We start from the raw sequence: 26,446 nt of genomic DNA, 5'->3' as shown, positions 1-26,446 counted from the left end.
TCAGCCAACTCTCAGTGGAGGGGCAACTAGCACAACACCTCCCTGGACAGAGAGAATTGGAATATTCTGTTTTGTTGATTTATATATCTCTTCATGTGTTTCTTCATAGGTTTCTGTAGTGGTCAGTTTCTTCCATAGCTCCCAATATCATATTTAAATGTTGAGCATAAGCATGTGATCTACCTTGAAGCTGTCTGTCATTTCTCACTTGCACATAAATTCACTCATCCTGTCTTAGTTTGATAAGAGCAGGGGTCTTTTCTATGTGTGTGTAGTTTGTTGCTGGTCCATATCATCCACTATGTTTCAAACCCAGATTCTGTGATCTTCTGGCTGATTCTCTTCAGGCATCTTTCTTTCTACATATGCAAACAGAGGTGTTCAATATTCCATATGTGCAAATAGACCAATTTCTCCTTGAATTTTCATAACAAAAAGTAAATTCTATTGAAAGTATTATCCACATGCACATAATACACACACATACACACCACACACACACACACACACACACACACACAAACACTCATACACAAGGTCACTCCACCACTATCACTACCACCACCGAAAAGAAAAAGTCATAAGGTGATGTTTCAGACTATTATCATTCCATTATCATTATTAAAGAGCAGTTTATTAATCCATAAAACATGAGCAAGCTGTATAATCCCCTGTTTAACACTATCGTTTCTCTAATCACATTACTTTTTAACACATTCATCAGGACATTGAGCAGAGCTCTGGGTATTTCTTTGGCCTTTGACTTGTACATTAAACTTTCCAACTTTTGAATTTTTGAAATAAATGGTAATGCTGGGAGAAGGATTAAGCAGAAGGAACTGGGCTTCACACAAACACTTCTTGTTGGATGTCTGTGAGAGTTGGCTGCTGTTTGTATCCCCTCAGACTTGTGACTGATGACAATAAATACCCTGGGTGAGAACTTCATGTAGGCATGATATATAGTTGGTTTGTGAATAGCTCGTTGCCTGGGAGAGAATGGGATTCATCTCTGAACCTCTTCCTTACCACTACCAGTCTGTTGAACACATGGTGTAGCCATATTATGGCTTATCAATAGAACAATAAACTCATTAATGAAACAAAATGCATAATGAAAAAGAAGGTATAATTCTACTACAGAAAAAATTTTAGAGTAACAATATTGGAAAAATTATGCCAATAACTTTGAAAAGTAAGGTGAAGTGGACAATTTTTTCTTTTTTTTTTTTTTTAAGAAAAAAAAATGTTTTTACTGATTTCAGAGAGGAAGGGGGAGGGAGAGAGAGACAGAAACATCAATGATGAAAAAGAATCATTGATCAACTGCCTCTTGCCCGCCCCCTACTGGGGATTGAGACCTTAACTCTAGCATGTCTGGGAATTGAAACATGACTTCCTGGTACATAGGTCAACATTCAACAACTGAGCCATGCCAGCTTGGCTGAAGTGGACAATTTCTAAAAGAAATTAATTACCAATCAAGTCAAGAACAAAAAGAACACCTGAGTAGACCTATAAATATTAGTAAAGTTTTATGGAAGTTGACTCCAAAGCTTAATTTCTGTGTATAAAGAGCTTTATTCAAAGAGCTTGGGCACAAAAAAACTTACACAGGGTTCTCCTACCCCCAAGGATATGACATTCTAAGAATTGGGGCAGATTGTATACACATTGTGACATGAAAGTTGTGACGTTAGTTGGAATATTCACCTGGAGTGAATATCAACAACCTATATAATAAAAGGCTAACATACAAATCAACTGAACTATGGTGGACACTGACTACCTGGGGCAGACACTCAATGCAGGAGCTTCCTCCTGGTGGTCAGTGCACTCCCACAGGGAATCACCACTCAGCCAAAAGCTGGGCTGACGGTGAGCACAGCGGCAGTGGCGGGAGCTTCTCCTGCCTCCGTGGCAGTGCTAAGGATGTCCAACTGCCAGCGGGGAGTGGGCCTAAGCCATCAGTTGGACATCCTCTGAGCCCCTGGACTGGAAGAGGGTGCAGGCTTGGCTGAGGGGCCCCCTTGAGTGCACCAATTTTATGCACCAAGCCTCTAGTTAATAACTGTAACAGTAATGAGCATTATGATCATAGTAGATATAAATTAATGAACTCTTGCCATGACTCGGGTACTTTGCATACATTACTGTATTTCATTTCTTATGCACAACAAGCGCAGGAAATAGGTAATATGATCCTTATTTTATAGCTAGAAAACTGATGCTAAAAGGAATTAAGAAATTTGCCCAAGGTCATCTTGCTAATGATTGGTAGCTCTGGATTTGGGCTCTGGCCTAACCCCAATTTGGAGTTTCAAGCAGGATAACCTGATTTAGAGGCAATGTTCTCTGCAAGACCCAGGAAGGCAGAGCAGAACACAGCACATAAAGGCTTTGATTTGGGGCATCTGAAATGAAATGCATTTAATCCGATTTTGTGACTGAGAAATTTTTCTATTAGTTTCACTGAGGATTGTCATGTATCATATTGCTCTTACACCTGGAATGTAATTTCATTTAAATGTGACTACAGTGACCTTATGCACAGGGCACTGAGTAAAATTATGCTTTCTTTTCCTCCATCCTGTGTCAGTGATTATAGGCTTTATGGCTTTCCTAAGCTCTGACAATACATCACCTGATTATACATTCCGAACGGTTTGAGATAGCACTGTCTGCTTTGACTGAATAATACTTATCCTATATAATAAAATCCTAACATGCAAATTGACCAAATGGCAGAATGATCAGTCACTATGACCCGCACTGACCACCAGGGGGCAGACGTTCAGTGCAGGAGCTGATCCCTGGTGGTCAGTGTGCTCCCACAGGGGGAGTGCTGCTCAGCCAGAACTGGGCTCACAGCTGGCGAGCGCAGTGGTGATGGCTTTTCTTGCCTCTACAGCAGCACTAAGGAGCAGCAAGCCTGGCTTCTGGCTGAGCGGGCCTAAGCCAGCAGCAGACATCCCCTAAGGGATCCTGGACTGTGAAAGGGTATAGGATGGGGACCCCCCCCCCTCCAACCCCCGCCAGTGCACGAAGGCCATTCACCAGGCCTCTAGTTACTGTGTATAAGAGAAATCCAGGGGCTGTTATCTATCCCATCATTGCTTTCCCAGTGATTGACATCTAGCCCTGCATATTGTAGGTACACAGTAAATGTGGAATGAATGTATGCAATGCCTGGCAAAATGCTGAGCTCAATAAATACCAATTGGCATATTTTCTCATGATTGAAAGAGGCTGAAGTCCCAAACACAAGAAAAGACACTATTTTTGACCAGTAGAGTTGTCCATCTATCTGTGTCTCCATTACCTAGCTTGATACCTCCTAATAGCCATCTCTGGGAACACAGCAGTGTGAGTGAAAGAGTGAGGAAATTGGCTGGGGAGGAATCCTAACAGGAAATGAGATTCTGTGTTGCCCACAGCATGAAGACTAAAGAGAGCAGAGAGAGTGGTGATTGTTGCCAGCTCATTGTAGCACATCTTTATAGTTTTGCATCTCACTAGACTGTGAACTCCTTCAAAATGGGGATCATGTGGCTAGTATGGCACCTTGTCTAAGAAAATATTTGTTCAAATGACATAAGAACATCCACCCGATGTTTTCTGAGCATCCACTCTAGGCTGGACTGGTCTCTCTGCCATGGGCATTGCCATCAAGACGGTCATTCTCGAGTAAGGAACTAATTGGCTAGTGTGTATGGGGATTGATAGCAAATAGGGAAATTTTGGATGGAATAAATATTTTAACCAAATGCTTTTATTTAGCTTTTCTTTATTTTTATTAGTGAGACTATTATAGATATCTCCATTCCTCCAGCCCCTTTGCCTATTTTTAAACTAATGATGGTAGGGAAGTTTTGGCAGATAGGGCAAATAAGAAGTATAAGATGCCATAGGTACTGAATTCTGGGGTGAAAATATAACCATGTCATTCCCCCCTTCTTCTGTTTATTGCCTTCTTCCTTGTTTCCTCTGGGACTCTATGGAGCCTAAGGTTGTTAAATATTTTGAGATTCTTGGAAAAAGAAGCTCAGTGTTTTAAATGTCTTTCTTTCCTTTGAAGTGTATGATAAATTTGTAAATGAGGTTGCAAAAGTATCAAAATAAGATGCAAAAGTAAAATAGGAGGAAATGATGGAAGGCAAAAAAAAAAAAAAAAAATTAGAAACCATCTCTTCAGCAGAAGGGCTACTTCTTCTAAAACAAAATTGATAGTATCTTTTTTTAAAAAAAAAATTCCTGAGTCATCTGAAAAGTTGATCGACCCTTCTCAATCTAGGGATGGTGCACATATCTACCTATGGTTTTCGGTCAGTGCCAACAAGTGCCCATGTAGATCACCTGGCTCTCTCATATTTCCTCTCTGCCTCCACTGTGTGAAAGCAGCCCTTCCTCCTCCTGCTGAACATGGCCAATTACCCCTCACACTTCTCTTTTCACATTCTTATTCCTAGGCACAAGGAATCTAAAATAGCTTAGTGGAAGCCATACCTTGTAGTTCAATGGCACCTTTGCTGTGTCCACTCTGTAGCGTGAGTCTCCTTACAGGACCGCGACCTCCAATCCTGCAGAGTCTGGAGTGCACATTTTTGTAACATATTTGGGACCACTTCTGCTGCCATCATTGGTTCCTGGACCCATGTGTTCTTCTTGTTGGAGACAGTGCCATAAAAAGTCCTGACTTAATAAATGTACATAAATTTTAATTAACAAAAGATATACCCATTCTTTCAGAATGTTTCCTCTGAGCTGACGCTTCCACATAGGGAATGGGGGCCTCTCTATAGGTACAACTGAGGCCTCGAGTTTTCTCATTGTCTATTCATTGCTGTCCCACTGGGGTATGAAGAACCTGAGATATCTGTCCTCTATAATCTGTCCCTGGTCCATAGTGAGTGGCTCTTTGGAGGTATAACTTCCCCTTTTGGTTTTTTATAGGCAGAAGAGGACACCAGGCCTAGAGGCGCTAATGCTTGAGATGAGAAGCAATCAGGCTGCAGTTGACCTTTGGCATGGACCAAGAGCAAAGGTATTGGATTGGTTTTTGGCATTGCTGCTCAGTTCCTCAAGAATCTCTGCTAACTTCTGCGCATCTCCCTGTAAAAAGAGAAAAATTCATGATGTGGCTTTATATTGCTTGCCTTTTAAAAATAGACTTTATTTTTCCAATTGGCATTCTCCTTGTAGTCCAGTTCCAACTCATTCCAAACCTCTCTCTCTCTTGTCAGAGCTCTAGAATTATAGCACCATAGAATTTCAAAGCTAAAAGGGACTTTAAAAGTTTTATTTTTCTTATTAGGAGATGCAGGCAACCTAAAGTTTTATAGCTTCTCCTTGGCCGCAGAAACTCCCTTACAAAGGGAAGTTAATTTAAAACATATATGAGCAGAATATAGTCCACTTTTGAAGCAGAGCTATAAAGTGATTTCTTCTTGAGAGTTCCAGGTCCTATTGCCTGCCTTCTCTGGGTATTGAGGAGCTAAAAGTCATTCAAGACCTTTCTCTGTTTGATCAGAAGGAAAAGGAGAGGGAGAAAGTGGACGGGAAAAGACATCCTCGGTGACTTTAAAATAGAGATATAGACTTTTTTTACTTTTTTTGCCAGTATGTATTCCTGGGGGTTTTCTCACATTGAGACAAGAAATCAAATGTCTAGTGATGCTTGAAGTTTCCGCTACATCTAGAAGCAGTTCCCTACTGGCTAGTGATGATCAGACATGCTTGTCAGAGCTCATGATTTGGAAGAAAGGGGATCAGTGCTTTGTTCTGCAAGACTGCCCAACTGGTCCCTTTGCCCAGCCTGCAACTGAGCTGAGTCTGCAGGTTAAGGAAAGCACACATCCTTGAAAAGTCAGATGCCCTATTGACTCGGTTCACCTCCCAAAGGAGAAAAGGGGTAATTGAAATGGTGGATTTTCTCATCTGATCAGTGGTTTCAGACCCCTGGGGGATTTCTAGAGAGCACAGGCTCTGAAGAGCTGAGGTTCAATTTTGGCTCAGTTAAGAAGCCCAGGATCCACTTACTATCAATAGATGAAATCAATATTAGGGAGGTGCCTGCAGCTCTCGGGTTTAAAGGAACCAGGGGACAAGATTCCCAGTTCTACTTTCAGGTGGTTTTTCTTTTTTATGTGCGTTGAAAAATAGAGCATTTTTTTTTGTTTCTTTTTCTTTTTTTTCTGGCTGCCTAAATTGGATCCATGTTCCCTTGTATAAATGACAAATGATCTCTCAGTCTTTTTTCCTGCCTGAATTATCAAGTCTAGCTACATGAGCACAGTCTCCCAGGGATTAAAAGTTGCCATTTATAATGGAAAGTAACATTACTAAAGACTCCACACATTTGATCTTTAAAATTTAAGCTGCTACTACATTTTGTAAGTTATATGTCATATATTGATAATGATAACATATTATACTTACATTACTTACTAAGTGATGATAGATATATTATGATTGATTGTTTGATAGATAGGCAGACACTCATTTAGTTATCAGAAAAACCTATGTGATATTATTTTGTTCCCACGTATTGAAAAAAGCTGAGATGGAGCAATTATGTAATTTTCATGAGGTCACGTGGAAATTTAGTTGAGCATTTGGAAAGAGAATCATTAGTCTCACATCAGAATCTGTGCTGTTAAGCACAACCCACACTGCCCTCTGTCTCTTGGAAAACTATCTATATGGGCAACACATAAGACTGTATTACATAGCATCAACATTGACAATTTACTATTACCTGGTCAGAGCAGAAGTTTTTGACATTTATAAACCAGTAAAGTAAGGATTAAAATGGTCAACTGACTTCAGTTTGCTTACCGGGTTCTGCTGAGTGGTGGTGGCTATCTTGGATGGGGTGGGGGATTGGGGAGCCAATAGAGAACTGCTTCTAGATGTAGCAGAAAGAATACAGCAGCCCACACAGCCCATGCCCCACCCACATCCCCTTGGCACTGCACAGCTCAGTACTCACAGGCTTCCAATTGCAAACACCTTGCTTGGGGACTTCTATGGCCTCCAGAGCTTGTTAGTTAGTGTGGGCTAGGCAGAAAAGGCAGGCAGAAAATGTGCCTGGCCCTTAATGCCCCTGAAGACAGCCAAGGACCGGTTGAGGTTGGTGGAAAATGCCCTGGTGGAGGACAATGCTGGGGCATGCTCTATGTGTGTCCCCCACCTTTCCCCCAATCCCCAGCAATCCAGAGCAGGCCTGAGCCCCACCTGCCAAGAAGCTAACCTGATTATTAATGCACCATGTCTTGACTCTTCATTCCCTTACCATTGCATCAACTCCCAGATCAATTTCTTGTACTCAGATCTTCACCACTGGGTCTATTTCTAGGGAAATCTAATCTAAGACAAATACTGTGAGTGATGGTTAACATGGGCACAAACTGGGGTAATGGCTGCTTGCACACTAGGTGTTTGCAGTCCTGTATGGAGTGTTGAGAATAGGAGACTAGGTGTTTGCAGTCCTGTATGGAGTGTTGAGAATAGGAGACTTGAGTGTATGACTGTGCAACATATGCTGGTACCTGTAAAATCAGGTGATAAAGTTACCTCAGATACACATGATTCTCTTACATGTGCTATTTGCTCATCAACATCAGATTGTGTTTCTAAGTAATGAAAAATTAGATCAATGCATCTGTCCAAGGATTGGCCCAGAGAAAGTCATTCCTCCCCCAAAGACTGCTCCCAGCCCTCAGGCCGATGGCTAGAACAAATGGGGGTGGATTCAATTATAGCATGTGTTCCAAGTCATCCCAAATGTGAAAATACTTTTCAAAGCTTGAAGGTTGTAGGCAGCATATCATTGACAAATTAGTAAAGTCTTCTGGGTTAGTCCAGTGACAAGAAAAGCAATGTGCAAAAAGGCGTTGAAGGATGCTGAGAGGTGGGGGAAAGATCTGGTTATTTATCCTCACTAAGCCTCAGTTTGTCCATCTTTGAACTCCCAAGAGTGTAGCAAGGAATGCATGCCTCCACCTTTGTTGCAGGGTTCAGGATCTGAAGAAGGGGCTGATGCACAAATGAAAATGTTATATAAGAAATATGAATTTAGAAGCATGGGGAGCCAGGTGGAGGCCTCTTTCTTGAAGAGGCACATGGAGACTTTGTCCTGTCTGTTTTTTATTCAGTTTTAGATACACATCTTGCCTTCTAGCAATGCATACAAACATATCAAAGGTAAAGTTTGGTAAACAAAAAGGATTATCAGGTTAGGGAATTGCCTTGAGCATCACTATCTCAACTATCCTACATTCCTTGATGCACTGATAGTATTGGCAAGTGGTGGCTTCCTGAAAATACATGTTAATACAGTGCCAGACACATGGTGATTGCTCAGTTGCTTACAAGCTGTATCATTAATATTATTTCTAGTTGGCAAGATTATCATATAGTTTACATAATTATGTCCGTTTATTTATATGGACCACTATTGTATTAATTACACTCAGGAACCCTGGCACTCACAGCTGGGTCTTTATGTTCTGAGGTCCCATTGGCTGTGGCTGCAGGGTTTTCTGTGAAGAAACCCCGTGTGTTTTCTCCAGGCATGGACTCTTGTGAACCATCTATTTGTTTCTTACCGCTGCTGCAAGACAACATCTTTTGAAGAGGAAGATGCAGAATGCAGGGTTCTGTTTTAAAGAAAGTCGACTGTGCAAATTCACCCTGCAGAGCTACTGGAAATCAGTGAAATCAGGTCTTCATCATGGAATTTGAGAAGCACCCAATTTGAGAAGCACCCGTGGTTACAATGGCTGCTGTGGGCAAAATAAAAAGGTTAATGTGTGTCCTGCTGCTTCCTGGAATTCATTGACTTAAAATAGTTTCCTTGAAGCCAAGAAGATGAAAGACCCTGAGGAGAAGGCTGGAGTTTTTGATGTTTCACTAAGGCCAACATGCCCCCTTCTTTCTGGGCGGAGGATAACACAGCTCATGAGATCGCCAGGGGGAAGCTTTGCTGCAAGACCAGCTGTCACTGAGTTTGTGTCACTGAGGGGTGACATGCCTCACAGTGCTGCCATTTATGGGAATTTCCTGTATTACATATTTTAGAACAGCTCTCGGTGGTTTGGGTTTTTTAAAAACATTTCAAGAAATATAATTATTTTTGTTATATTTAAAATTATAATAGGGATGTGCCATTAGAACTAAGGATGCATTCTGAGAAATGTCCTTAGGTGATTCTGTCATTGTGCAAACATCATAGAGGGCTTACACCAACCTAGCTGGTATAGCCTACGACATACCCAGGAAACATGTTCTAGCCTATTGCCTGCAGGCCATAAGCTTGTACAGCATGTTACAAAACAACATGAGATTAAATCAAACCCAAAGGGAGTGATGCAATCAAGAGATGCAGTGAACACAAGATGTCTGAGACTGAGGCTAGCGACTGTTTTACAGCAAACTTTTCTAACAAGTAGAAAGAATATATTATTGTTGTCACACAACTGGTGTTACTGGGAAGTAGGTAAGAACTGTGTGGAGGGTGAGTTCTTAGAGGAAGTTATGTATGATCAAAAGCTTCTTCGTTTTATTTCACACTCAAAAGCAACCATCACAGCTCGGTACCAACTATTTGCAGTGTGTTGATATGCAGACAAAACTTTTTTCCATCTTTAAGTTTCCTAATTTGGGTTGCAAATATTAAGTAAACTTTCTCAACTTTGAGCCACTAACTGCAAGGAAATGGCCAGGCTGAAATATGATGAGGAATGTTGGGGATGTTCCAGAGGAGATCCATAGAGATTCTTGACAACTTTGAGTTTTGCTTTTATTCCATTTAATATTTCACTTTATATTCAATAAGAGAAAAAAACAGCTGAAAATTAGTATTCGAGGTGGAATAATAGGCAGAACTCTATCTGTTGCAAATAACTCAAATTGACTTAAATGAAAAGGGTGATTCATTGTTACATAACAGAAAAGTCCAGAAGCAGAAAAGCTTTACTTTTAAGTGGATTCAAGGAACATATAGAATATCAGCCACACTCAGGGATTCTCACTTCTTTCAGCTCTGTCCTCAGGTGTTCTTGCCATGTCACATCCCTAGATTTGCCAAGTTTGTATTCTACCCATTGGACAACCCTAGTGTAAAGAGGACCTCTTCCCAATAATTATACCTGGAATCCCAGGAGTACTCCACCTGCTCCCAGTTAAGGTGATGAACACATTCATAAACCAATCACTGGGGTTGGAGATGGATAAAGTACTCCTATGCTGAGTCAAGTGCCCAGGAGTCAAAAGTGGTATCTATTTCACCAAAACCACAGGACCTGTGATTGGAAGGAAGTGCTTCCCAAAGGAAAACAGATGGATTGATGCTGGGCCTGAAGAAGAGATAGATGTCCATCGTAGGATATAATGAAGCTCCACTTCAGCAATTTCTACAGCCTTAATGAAGATTTATAGTCAGCAAGCATGTGTTTGGAAGCTGTTCTATGTATTCCTTCTCTTTTTTATTTTAAAGGGATTTATTCATTCATTCATGCATACACTTCTTTTCCTCCAGAAATGATTGCAAAGAGCTTACAAGGGTACATTCCCCATGCAAAGTAGTATGAATTAAAGATGGGGCAAAAGAAAAAAGATCAACAAAGGTGAGAGAGAGAAAAGAAGCCTGATGATACATAAATGTCCTACACTAGCTTCAGATTTAGCCATGGCTTTTTGGAAGTCCAAGGGAAGATTTGTCACGGGGATTATATTGCTAAAATGGTACTTTTCCTCTTCACCATTCCTGGAAACCAGAGCAGCCAGGAATAATTCTTGCAAGATGTCACGACCAACCTCAAGAGCAAACAGCAGCAAGAACAGGGGCACGGTTCACGGGGCTCTTTTGCATAATCACCTTTGGTGCGATTATGCTCATTCTCCAGCATAATTCCATCAAAGCAATTCTGAAGGGAACAATTTATGGAATTCGATGTTTTTAAGTGATAGAATTGCTCTGAAATATAATTTGACAATCATCCTTGAAATGATGAAGACTAGAGAACACAAGGTTCAGCGTACTGGTAATAATAATAATAGTAATGATAGCAATAATAGTGACAATATAATTAAAGTCACAATGATCATTTGCTGAGCACTGTGCCAGGTACAAAGTGTTTATATGCATGGATTATCTCAGTTATTTCTCAAAAGATGCCATAAAGTTATAGTACTATTATCATTACAATGAGGATTTTATTTTATGCAGATTTCAAATAGAAAAGCATAAAGAATTATACAAATTTTGAAATAATGTGAATCCCACTTTCTTATGGTAAAATTAGTCCTGAATTATGGAAATTTTGAATAGTTAGAAATCTTTAGGAACTCGTTCCTAGGATAAAATGCTATAGTCCCATGATCTCATGTCATAGCAGTTTCACTTAGGCTTAATGAAGTCCAACAACTGCAATGAATGAAAACCTGATCTCAGATTTGAACCCATAATTCCATCAGTGTGGGGTTTTTTTGGGGGAGACTGTCCTCCAAATTCCATTTATAAACTTGGAACAGCCTAATATTCACTACCTAATGAATGATAGAGCTATTAAGTTAGTTGCATTGAGATAACTGTGTCATTTTTCTAAGAAATGTATATTTCACACATAATGACAAATGGAACATGAAATGACAACTGCATTCCCTTAAAAACCTTTGCCTAAAATTGTGCCCCTTACTTTTCCAAATTGCTTTGAAAGAGGAGAGAAGGGCCACCCACTGAACCTGCCTCAGATGAGATGAAGGAGGACTGAATCTAACACTTGCAACCATCTTACCCAATGGATGAGGATGAAAAGGAGCTAAAACACCTTCCCCCTCTGGAGTCGTCACTGGATGGGAAGCAAAACCCTTGATGGCCACTCCAGAACAGGTGGAAAGTCTGTATCTGTTAAGACATTGAGTAGGAAAAAAAAGAAGAAAAAAAAAAAAGAAGAAGAAGATCTTATAAGGAGAGAGTGGAAACCAGTGAGTACTGTTTTAGATTGTGGAGATCTACCCTGTTTCCCCAAAGATAAGACAGTGTCCTATATTAATTTTTGCTCCCAAAGATACACTAGGTCTTATTTTCAGGGGATGTCATTTTTCCATGAAGAAGAATACGGTACACATTTATTGTTAAATGAAAATAAAGGAAATTTATTACCTGTATAGGTACGGTAGTATGGTAGTTGTCAACACAAACCAGACAAACTGTGAATCCTACAGTATCAAGAATTGATACTGTATTTTATTCAATGACAATCATGTCATCATCTTCTGGAACATCATCATAACAATCCAATTCCTGAATTTCCTGGTGAATTTCTTGTGACTCCATTTCTTTCAGAATCAGTGGACCAAATCTCTCATGTTTAGCTTAGGGGAGGCCTTATTTTTGGGGGTATGCCTTATATTTCACTCAGAAGGAAACCTGTAAGTAGGTCTTATTTTCAGAGGATGTCTTATTTTCGGGGAAACACGGTAGTAGAAGAACACATTGGCCATTCTTAGTCTTAGATAAATTGTTTCTGCTTCTTTGCTCAGCTTAATAAAACAAACTTTGACCCAAGCCAGAGAAGGGAGGGACCTCTGATTGAGGGCTGGTCCTAAAGTTGTGTGCTTTTACTCTGCAGCTCAGTGAGAAGGGTCTTTTAGGGCCACCAATCCCACACCTGTGTGTGTTTATATTTTAGAAACTTCTCCAGAAAAATCACCCAAGTCCCAAAAAGGAAATTTAGTCTTTCACAGGCCACTACCTTAGCTGAAACTGCATTGGTAGGCCAGAGCCTAACAGAAGGAGTTAGGAGACACCAGTGAAGCAAGAGGGCCATTATGCTATGGTTTGATGCTAGAGCTTTTTTTCTTTCCCATGCCTGTGTGACCAGCCCAGTCATTTCAACCCATTCAATTCAAATGTAGTTCTGCTGCTAAAGCCATTCTGATTCTGTCAAGTTTGCTGCTACCCAGAAAGAGAACAATTTGGAGGTAATGGAAGAGATGAGAAGGAATCATACCCTTGACGGCCATCTATTGTCTGACTTTACTTGGTAATTTATTTGGCTTTGCATTTTGTGGCTGGTCAAGGATAAAATTATGCCCCAGTTTCTTCTCATTAGTCTTCAGGAATATCTGATGGAAAGCCTTAATCTTTGCTTTGTTCAAGAAGTGGCTTTGCCACCCTGATATTTGTGGCCTTGCAAGGCAATTGCACTTAGCTGAAGTAAGGTCTGCTCAAAATCTGAATAGAAGAGAAGAGGAGAATTGATTAATGGGTCCAGGAATATCACTGCAGCCACATTTATGTTATGGTCATTTGAAAGCAAAGGCTTGTACCCGTTGCTCATTTATTTTGGATCCCCGCCCAGTAAACTGCTTTAATTAATGACTGATTTCCATTTCCCAAATCTTTTCATGTTTTTGAAGTATCCAAGTCCAGGTCCAACTGCTGAGTTTTATGGTTCAAGGTAAAGGAGAACCCTGCTACACCCTCCCCACCAATCAAACCGTCTTTACCCAGGCTCCCAAGATAGCGTGCAGACAGCAACATCAATTTTTACTTGTAAACACACATCATAGAAGAATGGTGGAGACTGCATTTTGTGGAAGGAAGGATGGTATGGTTTTAAATCCATGTGAGTTTTGGCCAAATTAATCTCAGTTAAATCCTTGTTGTACTCTTAATGTTTGACATTGAACAAGCTACTTTCACAACCATCTGTAAAACGTTTGTCACTGTTGCCATTTTGTTGTTGCTATTTTTATGATAGCTGCTCAATAAATGGTGGTTGTAATTATATCTACTGTCATTTTATTTGTAAAGTATGATTGACTGAAGATATAGTGAAAGATTCTCAGCTGGCCATAAGCAATGCCAATTCCTTTAATAAGGAGGAATTTCTCTGGTTATTCCATAAATCTTCCATATATAGAATTTAGAATCCCTGAAATTGACTGCTTGCGTTCTGATACCTTCAAAAGCAGGTATAAAAATAGAAATCTGTTCTGCTGGTTTTCCTGGTACTTAGTTCCCGGCTCCCGGTAAATTTCTTGACCAATTGAAGAATCAGGCATATAATCATACACACAGGAAATATGTGAATAGTCAATAGATTTCCCTAGAATTCTCTGATCTTTAGACTCAACTTCTCTCAAGGTTACATCATTCTTCATTTCCTATAGTTACTATCCTGGGGAAAGAATGATGCTGAGATGCTGCCAACTGGGGGGAAAAATGGTTGGATCCTCACCCCCACATCCTTGGAGTATGTGTAACCAAAACCTAATGATGAATATTGGCTAGCACAACAAATTATCTATGATATGATTATGTCTGTCTGCACTTCTGTCATATGTATACTTCTTCCCAGCCAAGAAGGAGCTTTGGGTGGGATGAAGGAAATTTAACGAGTAGCTGTAGTTCCTGATGGGCCGCATGATCTTGGGTGAAACTTTGCTCTTGTTGGAGACTGTTTTGTTGCTCAAAAGTAGAAATGCTGATGGTTACTTCTGCTTCTGATCTATCACTGTGATTCTGAAATAATCACAGATGCTCTAACTTCCTCAAAAACTGCTTGTATATTGGTGTCTTTCATGGTAACTTTTCAGATTCTAATGGACTAACTGCCCATGATATTAAATGCATGTTGAGTTGTTGAAATTAAATAATATGATTCATCAGGACTTAGCTTTCTCTGACACATTGTCTTTGATCTACTTCAATTTTTTAGAAGTCATTTTCAACTCATGAGCATTTCTTTCTTTCTCTGGCATCCTTCCTCCACTAATTGCTGAGAAGATGCTTTTGTGCCACAAAAAGATAGTGCTCGTTGATGTAGTAATTTCTATGCATTCATTTAACTTTGGCAATTAATTATTAGCTCCCAGAGAATGCTTGTAGATACCATTAGGTGGCCCTGGGTAGGCATATTCAAGGCTAAAAACTTTCATGACTTTGAAGGCTTTATTTCATATGCTTAATTTATTTTTTGTTTTTCTCTTTTATTTTTTCTAAGTCTAGATAAAGTAATACAAATTTATACTTTCATATTTATTTTGTAGCTCTTAAGCCATCTTGAAGACACTCAAATGACAATTCTTTTGAAAACTGCGTCTTTAGAATTAAGTAGACTTGGTGTGAATCCTAGCTATGTCATTTTCTTTCTTTTAAATAATGAGCAGGTGATTTAACCACTCGGGAACTAATAATTCCTTCATCAAAGAGCTGTTCTCAAGAATAAATCAAGCAATAGGCAAAAATGCACAGCTCTTTAAGTAGTCAACTGACATAAGTTTCTTGCGAAATGTTCTTGGAAATGTTGCAGATATTTAACTGAATTGATATATGTAGCTTTTGAAGGGTTGATAACATTTTTAGGACCAAAATTCTCTCATCCTTTCATTTTATTTTAGGAAGAATTTGTTTTACTTTTTAAAGAAAAGGCTTTTTTAAAAGCTCATATATCTTTAGCAGTGATTCTGAAAACTGTAATGAATTTTCCTTAAGATATACATGTGTTTAAAATTTGCAAAGAAGTGGAGAGTGGGAATAATGTGTTTAGAGATTTGATCAAAACCCCAAATATTTTTGAAACCTAATGCAGCCCATACCTAGATTATTTTTAGATCTCAAGAGTCCCGTTATTTAATCTCTTAATCAAACTGCTTAGAGTTTCCATTTCTAAAGAAATGAAATGATAATAAATAATGAGCCAAAAATTAAAATGTACCCATTTAAGGGAAAACAATGAAATTTGATGGAAAATGAATGTGAGTTTGAATAAAATAAAAATATCAGTTGTCTCCTTTGATTTTCAGCTCCAAGGAAACAAACGACTGAAGTACAGCCAGCAAAAGTGCCTTTGATCGAGCTCTTCTTCCATGGCAAGTAGATTATAATCACTCAGGGATTAAGAGAGACCTGGGAAATTTAAGGGCCGTTAACCTGACCATGTCTGTCTATGCTGGCGTAGATTGTTCTCCCAAGCACAGTCTTATTTTATTTCATGCTGCCATTATCTCTTCCTTACATGGTCTGAGAGAATGTAATCTGGATAAAGTGTGGAGTAATTGATTGTAGCTGATTGATTCAGACTCTTGTGTGTCGTGGCCCGAGTCAGGTAAAGCATAACCTCTGTCTTTAAGAAAACTGTAGTATTGCAAGGCGACAAGTAACATCTTAATAGGAATGTGCACAGCAAATCACAGACATTTCCAGTAAATAATGACCGTGACAAAATAATGGAAGAGCTTAGTGCCATGGGAAGAGCACAGGCTGGCAATCACAAGAATTGGATTTTAATTTGAGTTCTGTCACTAATGAGCTTTATGGACTTGAATACATTGCCTTCCTCTTTGCTCATCTGTTATCCCATCTTGAAAATGGACAACCAGAGGAAAAACACACGAGGCAATCTCTAAGATTTTTTCAAATATTGTGGGGTTTTTTTTGTAGTTATCATTTCTAAATAATTTTTTTCTTGATGAGGAGATTTCTGTAGTAGTCTGTAGAGTCCATGAAAGTGGGACTGAAACTTCTCAAGGGACGGGCTGACAAAAAGGGAAAATGTGCAGGGGTGTGTTGCTAACATAAAGGCCAGTCTTTTCAAGTTGTTGGTATTGATCCCAGACATGGCAAACGACCACTGCTCTCATAGACATGGGGCAAATGAATTGAAACTAATGAAGTGATGCTTTCCTAAAAGGAAACACAGTATACTGCATTCAATTTCATTCCAGATAGCTAATGAATTCACTGAACTCACTAATCTGTGTAGTTAGAAGGATAAAAGACCCTAGATGGAAATAGAATGCTGTGTGCCTTCTCTGCCTCTCAAGAGTCTTCATTTTTCCCAGGCAAACAGAAATTTATGCAGAGAATCATTTAGTCTTTATTATATTTTAATTGAAGTATAACATTCTGAAAAGGGCACAAATCATAAGTGTATACTTCAATGAATTTTCTTAAAAGCATGCATATACGTGCAACCAGCACCTAGATAAAACATGGGACATTATCAGCACCTAAGTTTCCTCAGGCCAGTTCCTTCCAATCACTGACCTTCACCCACTATCCTGAATCCTAATATCAGAGATGAGTTTATTTAAACAGAATCTGTTTGAGAAGTTTACATAAGCAGAATCATATAGTAGATATTGTCTGTGTCCGCCATCTTTCCCCTCATGATTATGTTTGTGAAATTTATTTGTGTTGTTGCATATAGCAATAGTTTGTTGTGGGCATACATATAGTTCTGTCTTAGGTGTATACCATGAAATGGTATTGATGGGTCATGGGTTCAACTTCATAGCTACTGCAAGTATTAGAACAAATATGGGACAACTAGAAATTTCACTTGCTGATGCTCCCAAGCTTCAGGTATGTGCTAACACTTGTTTTTTTCATTTTGGCTATTCTGTTGGGTATGTAGTGATGTTGCATTGTGATGTTAATTTGCATTTCTGTGATAACTTATAGGCACTTTTTCATATGTGCTTTGGTCATTCTTAATCCTCTTTTCTGAAGTGTCTAGATGTATCTTTAACTATTCTTTACCTGCATTGGATTAGCTATATTTTCCTAATTGATTTATGGGAACTCTTTTTTATTTTGGATTTTTTTTTTAAAAAAAATTTTTCCTTTTACATTTTTTTATTAAATTATTATTTGTGTACATATTTTAATATTTTAACATTGTCCCCCCTCCCATACATACCCTCCCTCCCCAGAGTTTATGGGAACTCTTGATGTATTGCTTTTGTCAGAAAAACAAAGCATTATAAATATCTTCTCTCAGTCACTTGCCTTTTTGTGCTTTTATTGATATCTTTTGAAATTCTGTTGATCAAACTTCATGTTAGTGCTGTCATGTCCAAATTAAAAATTCTTTGCCTAGCCCAAGATTGTGTTATATTCTATCATGTTTAGATTGTCAGACTATCTAGGATTAATTTTTTAATATCATGTAATATAAATGTCAGATATCTCTTTTATCCATGTATACCCACTCGACCTATTAACTGAAAACACCATTCTTTCCTCATTACTGAAATTTTGCCTTTGCTATAAATCAGTCTGTTTCTAGATTCTATTTCCAGTCTGTTAGTCTATTTGTCTATGTATGTGCCAGTACTTATTTATTGCATTAATTATTGTAGCTTTATAGTAAACTTAATTCCTGAAGTATAAGTTTTACAGCTTTGCTGTTTTTTATGGTTTTCTTGAACATTTAATTTCCCCATAAATTCTAGAATCAGCTTGTCAATTTTTATTTAAAAAACCAGTCTGGGGTTTGGTTGGGATAGCATTGAATATATAGATAATTTTTGGGAAAACTTACACTAAAATAATAAATCTCATCCATGGGCATAATAAATCTCTCCATTTGGTTAGATAATATTTTAATTCTTTTAATATAAAATATTAATATAGGCAACTTTCACGTCATTCATTACATTTATTTCTATTTATTACTGGTGATATATATATATATATATATAATATAAATAATTTTATTTTTCATTTCTTGTTGGTATATAGAAATTAAAATTATTTTAGATCCAGAATCTTGCTAAATTTATTAATTCTAACATTTAATATAAATTAATTGATAGTTAAACAGAGGTCATGTACATTATTAGAGATTTTAAAGAAGCAGTATAAAGTGGTGATATTTTAAGACAATGTGTTTTAAAGGCAGACTGATCTTGGTTTAAGCTCTAGCTTATACCACTTGTAAGCTTGGACAAGTCACTTAATTTTCTCATCTGTCAAGCAAAGGTAACTTTAGCACTTAGCACATAAGTTACCATTGGAAAATAGTGAAATAATTTATATTAAGTGTTTAGCTTAAGACTTGGCAGGTTGGGTTTTTGATTCAATTAATGTGGTGATTAGATCTAAATGTTAAAGGCCATTTGGTACCTAATAGTTTTAGAGAGTTTTATTTCTCCTATTGGCTATATTGCTTTCCAAAAAAAAACCATTTTTGATGTTATAGGATTATTCAAGATATAAAATGCTGTTAGGTTATGAAAATTTTATAAACACGCCCATTCTAAGACTGTCAGTTGTGTGACATGAAAAAAGAAAAACTACCTATTGAGCACTATGCCCTACCTTTCTTTGCTTCTGCCCTTCAAATCTGTGGAGAGAGCAAGTGTTTTTTTTAATTTTGACTCCTCCTAACTCCTTAGATATCAATGAATCCTTGTTCCAGTCTGGTCCTATTTCCTTCAGTACTGGATTAAGACTTCTTGGCTTTCAATTTCTTATTTAATTGGCAAATGTAAGAATTCCCATCAAAAGAAGTGCCAGAGGTTCCCTGGGGCTGACTTCTCTAGTTACCTAACTATTCTTAGCATCAAAAGCCTTCATCCTTCAATCTTGACTCAACTGGACAGTGTAAATGTGTAGGATTAATAAGTAAAGCAGATCTGGGGTTTAGCAGCGCATCAGTGTTAATGTGTTTCTTAACTATTACAAATTCCAAGTTTATCATTAAGTTCGGACCTATAATAGGTTTTGGGTGGGGTGGACTTTTGTGACTGGCATCTCGCACTTAGTGTAAAAGTTTGAAGGCTCATCCAAGTTGTAGCATCACTAATGCTTCATTCTTCTTTATTCTGAATACTATTTTATTTTATGGACATTATAGATTTTGTTCATTCATTCCTCCTCTACTAGATATTTGAGTTGATTTCACTTCGAGCTATTATGCCTAATGATGTTGTAGACATTTGTGTGCCAATTTTTGTGTTTTCGTTTCTCTTGGACATATCTCTGAGAGTGGAATTGGTGGATCATATGGTCACTCTAGATTTAATCATTTGAGGAATTGCCAGACTATTTTTCAAAGCAGCTGCACTATTTAGCAGGTTTTGTCTTTAAAAAAAATCTCAGGAAGCATTTTTCTTACAAAATCTACCAAAAAAACCATGTCCTATATTGGAGCTGAACAACACTCTAAGCCTTAGAATTAACCAAATATTGTACCTATAAGAAAAGATAAACTGAGAACCAGAGGGTTAATACATGGACTTCTATATACAACCTGTTTTTTAACTGGGGATTTCCTGTATATGTATATTTTGACTACACTGACCCAAAAACAGCATCCAAGGAAGGCATTCATGGCTGAATTTAGATTGGAATCTTCTAGAACTAATGAATTTTAGGGCATAAGCTCCCCATTTCATATGGGCTTTAGTGGGGGAAAAGCTAACATCTTTTTTCAGTCAAGATGAACTGGAGAAACTTTGAGCAACATGTTAGCTCCATGCCAAGATTCCACATCGGCTCGCATTTTTTGAGCTGAGCTTTAATTTCTTTTATGTGTAAAAAAGTAATTAAATTTAAAAAGTGTTTAGTGAAAAGAGGGTCTGATACAGAACACTTCCAGCAGGAGGGAACATTCCAACTCAAATTGAAGCTATAACCCTTTCAAGAACCAAAGTTTATTATGTTTGACTGGAATTAGGGGAGTGTCTTACTTTTTCCAGGTACCAAAAAAGAAAGGTTTTTAGGTCAAAAGTATTTTCTTAGGGCTTGTTGCTCTTTTTGTACTTTTCTCTTAGATATTTTTATGTCCCACAAGAAGATAAATTTGTTATTATTTTTTTCCTATAAATCACCATCTCATATGATATGAAAAATTGGTTTCCCTCCTATTTAATGTTTGTGTTGGCGATGCAAACATAGTAAATTATTCTAGTCTTTTTTTCTTCTTCTTCGTGTGAAGAGTAAATTATGCTCTGACAAATATCTCTTCACTGTTACTTAAGACTGATTAGAAGAAACACTGCAGAGGAGAGAAGTACTCTCATTGCTTTATTAAGTATAATTTCACTGTCCTACAAAGCAATTGTTTCTGTCATATTTCTTCAAGAAGCCAGTTGAGATTTGATGCTGGAAAAAATGGAAACCTTTTCAGATGTCAAAATTTTGGTTTCTTCTACTTGTCTTTAAAAAAAAAAAGTATTTTAGAGGATATATTTTATCATTGCCTACCATACTTAAGTTATCTGATATAGAAATATGCCTTTTTCCGATACCGTTAAGACTAAATGTTTTTTTACTGAGAAATTCAAATTCTGGGGTGCTATGAGCAGGGTTTAAATGGTGGAGGGAGCACAAATGTTTCTCATTATGCCAAGTCAGCAGGGAGAGCTTCATGCCTATTATATGAAATAAGGCTAACTTCCAGGCAGTTGTTAAGAGTCCACAACCTGACCAACTCATGGAATAGAGAGCAGGTTCTGGGAAGTGTGGGGGGAAAAACAGAACATTTTTGTCTTCTTCCTCCTAACAACTTCTGAAAGGGTCCTACTCAGGAAGATCTCTTCTTTCATTCCCATGTGATATTTCTTTTAAATTTATAAAAATTTACTTGTGTTTTCAATATGTTAACTTGCTTAAGCAGTAAAAAAATAAGAAAGGGCTATAAAGATAATCACACACATACATACATACTCACACCCTCCATGTACAGTTACCTAGCCTCAATGTTTTTTTTAAATAGATTTTTATTGATTTCAGAGAGGAAGGAGAGGGAGAGAGAGATAGAAACATCAATGGTGAGAGAAAATCATTGATTGGCTGTCTTCTGTACATCCCCTCCACCCCCCCCCCCAGGGGGGAGGGGTGGATTGAACCTACAACGAGGCATGTGCCCTGATGGAGTATCAAACCTGACCTCCTGGTTCATAGATCGATGCTCAATCATTGAGCCACACAGGCTGGGCTAATCTCTGTATTCTTAAACAGTACCTGCGGCACATGAAACAACAGGGCTCCTGGCTTTAAAAGAGTTTTTCTTTCATTACATCTTTGGGGACTTGTATACAATTATAACTCAATTCTGACAATTTCCATAAGCTTATGATGTGAGTTAAACTCTCTGTGTAGGATCTTATTTAATCCTTAAAACAGCCTTAACATATACATTTCTTATTTTCCCCAATACTTAAATTATAAAACAGATGATGATCAGGAGGTTAGAGTGCTTGTGCAAAGTAGTAAAATATAGTGTGAGAATCCTGGATTATCTGATCATGCAATATATTATCTCAATGATTCTGCTCTACTCATGTTAAAACAAGTAGCTATCAAACAAACAAATAATCCTGTTCCTTTATTCTAATAATAAATTTAGAGATATATATTTCCAGAGATATACTCCAGACTATAGTCCAGAGAAGGGAAAAGTTACACAGTTAGTAAGGGGCAGAATTCAGACCAGACCTGAGTTTTCTGATCTTAAGACCTATGGCCTTCCCACCCTCAAATCATTTCCTTATCTTTAACTTTTGCACAGAGATATTTGATATTGACTCTCTCACTTTAAATTAATAATTAACATAAGAAAACCAGGCTAAAACATTGGGGCCTTTTCTTATTAGAAGATCAACTCTTATTTTTGAAAACTCTCTTTGGGTTTAATCAGCAGGGAGATGGTGAGTTGATTTGAAGGGCTCCTTGAGAAGCCAGCTCATTCCCATCTTGGTCACTAAGGTCTGATGATTATTCTCTTCATGGAATAGAAGGGCTCCAGCCTCGTCACCAAGATTTTGTAATGAAGCAAAAGAAGGGGCAGAGCTAAATGGGTCTAGTGGTTCAGGCCAGAGCTTTCTCAGGAAGGGGTGTGAGCCTTGGGAACTTGATTGAAATAAAAGATTGCTTGTGATTTCCCCACTAACTTGGTTATCTTTCTTTAGGATTTCCTATTTGAGTACATACCACTGGAAGTCATTCCTATTGCTTCTTCCTCTGCTATATCCAATCAATCACTAAGCTGTGACTTCTGCCTCTCAGGTCTCTTAAAGTTGTATATGACTACATTTCTACTATCAATATGATAACCCAAACCCACCATATTCTCTCACTTGCAGCTCTCCAGGAAGCTGCCAACTATTATAATTTCTCCTCTTTATTATCATTCTTTCCTTCCCACTCTCGTACCCCCTCCTCTCCATTCCTATTTTTTTTGTCCCAGAAAGAGTTTTCACAAATGCTAAAAAGAAGTGGACTCTTCTTGTCCCTGCTTAAATATGATCAGTGCCCACTGTTGTTAGTATGAACAAATATTCTTAAAATAACCATGCAAGGTATATTTCCCATCCATCTCTCTTGCATCATTCATTCTTTCACTCCAAACTCTGTTTATCCCAGATATGGGAACCATTTTTATACAAAATGAAAATGGCAAAACAAGCCAACACCCAATTTTAAAATAGCAAAGAGGCTGAGAAAAATAGTTTATATTTTTATCAAAATCACTGGCAAATTTTCAAATTATACTTTAATAAAATGTATTAAAATATAGCATTTCAAAAGGCAACTTTTGTCCAGCCATGATATTATGGCAGGTTACCCTTCTTGAGTTGGCAAAGATTACCAAAATGTAAGATATTAAAGAATCAGGAAGTTCCTAAAAATAAAAAATGCCCTCCAGTATCCAGCCTATAAATTCTTGTTCAGTAGGCCTAATGTAGGATCTAGAATTCTGCAGTTACAATAATAAAATCCCCACATTGACTGTCATGCAGGAGATGCAAATTTCACAGCCTGAGTCAGTTTTCAGAGGACTTATATTATTCTGCTGCATTCATGTGGGTGCCCACTTCCTGACACTCAGGGGGTTACTGAAAAAAATCATGTGCTTTAAGTTTATTTTATTCATGTATGTTTTAACAATTTTTCTGGATAAGAAGTATACTAGTATTCCTTACAAGTTGAGCTCTATTCTTGTCTCAGGATGGATAGAATTCAGTCAACATTTGCTTTCCCTGTAACCATGGCCCCTTCTCTATGGGCACATGAGCCTGCACTTATTTTCTTTCTTCAGGATGTGGTTAGTTTTATAAAAAGCACCTGATATATGTACATACAAAACTTTGTCATATATTTAATTTTCTAATATAAATATTTTTGAAAGGATATTCCCCTCTATTCTTCTCACTATTTCTTTCTCTCAGTCATTTATTTAGCAAATATTTGACAAGTGCTTTCTGTGCTCCCAGCTTTGTGATAGGCACAGGGAGGTCTAAGAATGAATAAATCAAACTTTGTCCCATTTCCCAGGAAGCTTCTAGTCAATTGTTAGAGGCAATCAGGAAATAAGAGCACCATGAAACACATTCTTAAATTACAGTTGTGGAAGCGCTATGAAGAAAAAATATATAGCATTCAATAACAGCAAATAACATGGGATCATGCACTCAAAAACACACCAACACACTTCTTCAGTTTTTGCAGCTTGTAGGTAAATGAGCATCTCTTTGACCTAAACATTGGATGATGTTAGATTTGGCAGTAAATCAAGAATATGGTATCTACATGGAGTTGTCCTGGGTCCTGAAACATCCATCCATGTTTAGAGAAAACATTGTAATGTTTTTCTCACATTTGATTTAAAATAAATAATGCCCATTAAAACCACTTTTTTTTGTTATAAGATTCTATAAGACAAAAAAAGAATCTTGAACCTGTACTCGGCTAGGAAAAGATAGTATGTCATCTGCTGTGGAATTTACCTCTTTATACTGTACAGTCAGAATAAAGACTCAAAAGGACAGACAAATGTATATGCTAGAGATGTGTGGGGCACTGTGGTTGAGTGTGGTGTCTTTATTTTTTAGGGGGATGTTTCAGTGCTCAGAATTAATGATGATGAGCTCCTCTGGAGTTGACCTTCTTCCTTAACCCCCTTTAAAAAATGTGGTCCATTTCTTAGATGGGGTGACTGAGGTAATGTTTGAACATTTGCAGTTATGTGATGATGAGATGATGAAGATGATGATAGGGAAAATGTGATCTCTACTGCCTGAGTGCATCTTTCATGACCAGTTGACTTCTCTGAAGCCTCTGTGCATCCCATGCAGATGAGTGTCCTGCTAAGCAGCATGTGGTTCTAGATGGAGCTGCAGAGACAGAGCAAATCAGCCCTGTGCTGTGGCCTTGTCCAGAACGATGGCTCTTTGTTGATAGCCAGAGGGCTGCCAGGCTCAATGAGAAGCACACTGATTTCCAAAAGTAATGCTTTGCTGAGGCTGGAATCAAAGCTGTCAGTCGCAAAGGTCTCTTTTATCTCTCTTTTTCTCTCTTCCTGTATGTTCAGTAGGGCTCCAGCCATAAAAATATGGCCAAAAAAAAGGCAGAGGTCCTATAATGGTTTTTAAAACACATAAAGATAGTTTTCTGATCTTGACTGTCTAAAAATGACATTTACTCTTGATTTAAATATTGGCAATGCGGCTGCAAATAAGTCATAACTTTTGTACTTATCTGTTGAGTCTGCTGTTTTCTCCCCCTGCAGGATTACAATGCTCATATCTGGAAAATGAGGATTGGCAAACTAGAGAAATCTTTGATTTTTCTGAGAAGTGTATTAGTAGTTTCCAAATGTTATGACTTAATTGTAATAGGAAGGTAGATATTTTGTTCATCAGGAATCTGTTGGATAAAAAATCATAGCAAGTCAACTAAAGTGTTCTAACAAAAAATATACATCTATTGGAAAGTCCACGAGTTGAAAAATTCCATCAGGTATGGCTGGATCCAGGAGTCCAAATTACATAACCAATGCTTAGTTCTTCTCTGTCCGTATCTCCACTTTTCTTAGTTCCTGTTGTCTTCATTACTGGACATGTAGTGACCCCTGGCAGCTCAGGCTGGCGCATTTTTATAGCTATCAAATGCAGTGTTTAGTCTTTGTAGGCCCTGGAGTTCACTCTGATTAGACTAACTTAGGGGACGTCAGGAATCTCTGAACCAATCACCATGATGAGGCGGATACAGTATGCTCATTTTCCAGGCCTACATCACATGACTACCCTTGAAAATGAGTGTGAGTATGAAATTAATCACCACTAAAACCACATAGACAGAAAGTTCAGCATGGATTAGTCCCCTAGAAAAACCAGATTGTCAATTTTTAGAAAAATTTAAAAAAATGGGCTTGGACATTTTTTTGACAAAATAGTCAATGCACATTACTTGTATCATAGAACATCCAAGGACCCTTCTTACAGAGCATCTGTCTTCCTCTTGCTCTTGCCAACTAGGCTTGAACCACTATGGCTTCTTTTAGATCCTTGAATGCACTGAGCTTCATCCTACCCAGTTTCTTCACTTGCACTGCAATAGGCAACCCCATGTCTCCTGAACAGGCTCTTCATGTTCATGCTTCCATACTCATAACCTGTTCTTCCCTTTCTGTTGTCCATCTTGATTGTCATTCTTTTCATCTTGAAAGGCCAGCCTATTTAGTATTCTTGCTTCTCCCTACCCCAAACACACTTCATTGTTCCGTTTCTATTTTCTCATAGAGCTATTGGAATAGCAATCAAATTGCTTTTCTAGTTAGGCATTTATGCATTGGTTTCCCCAGCTAGTCTGTAATCTCTTTGAGAATCTGAGCTAACTTTTGTATCTTTACATAATTAACTA

The 26,446-nt window shown here is 38.0% G+C and overlaps 1 pseudogene; it reads right to left on the bottom strand.

Moving 5' to 3' along the window:
* On the bottom strand, window positions 1-26,223 carry LOC118719030 (annotated as a pseudogene).
* Window positions 26,224-26,446: the final 223 nt, after the last annotated feature.

Source organism: Pipistrellus kuhlii, unplaced genomic scaffold, assembly GCF_014108245.1.
Source record: "Pipistrellus kuhlii isolate mPipKuh1 unplaced genomic scaffold, mPipKuh1.p scaffold_m20_p_15, whole genome shotgun sequence".
Lineage (NCBI taxonomy): Eukaryota > Metazoa > Chordata > Mammalia > Chiroptera > Vespertilionidae > Pipistrellus > Pipistrellus kuhlii.
Note: the sequence above shows the minus strand (reverse complement) of the source record. Positions and strands in the feature narration are given on the sequence as shown.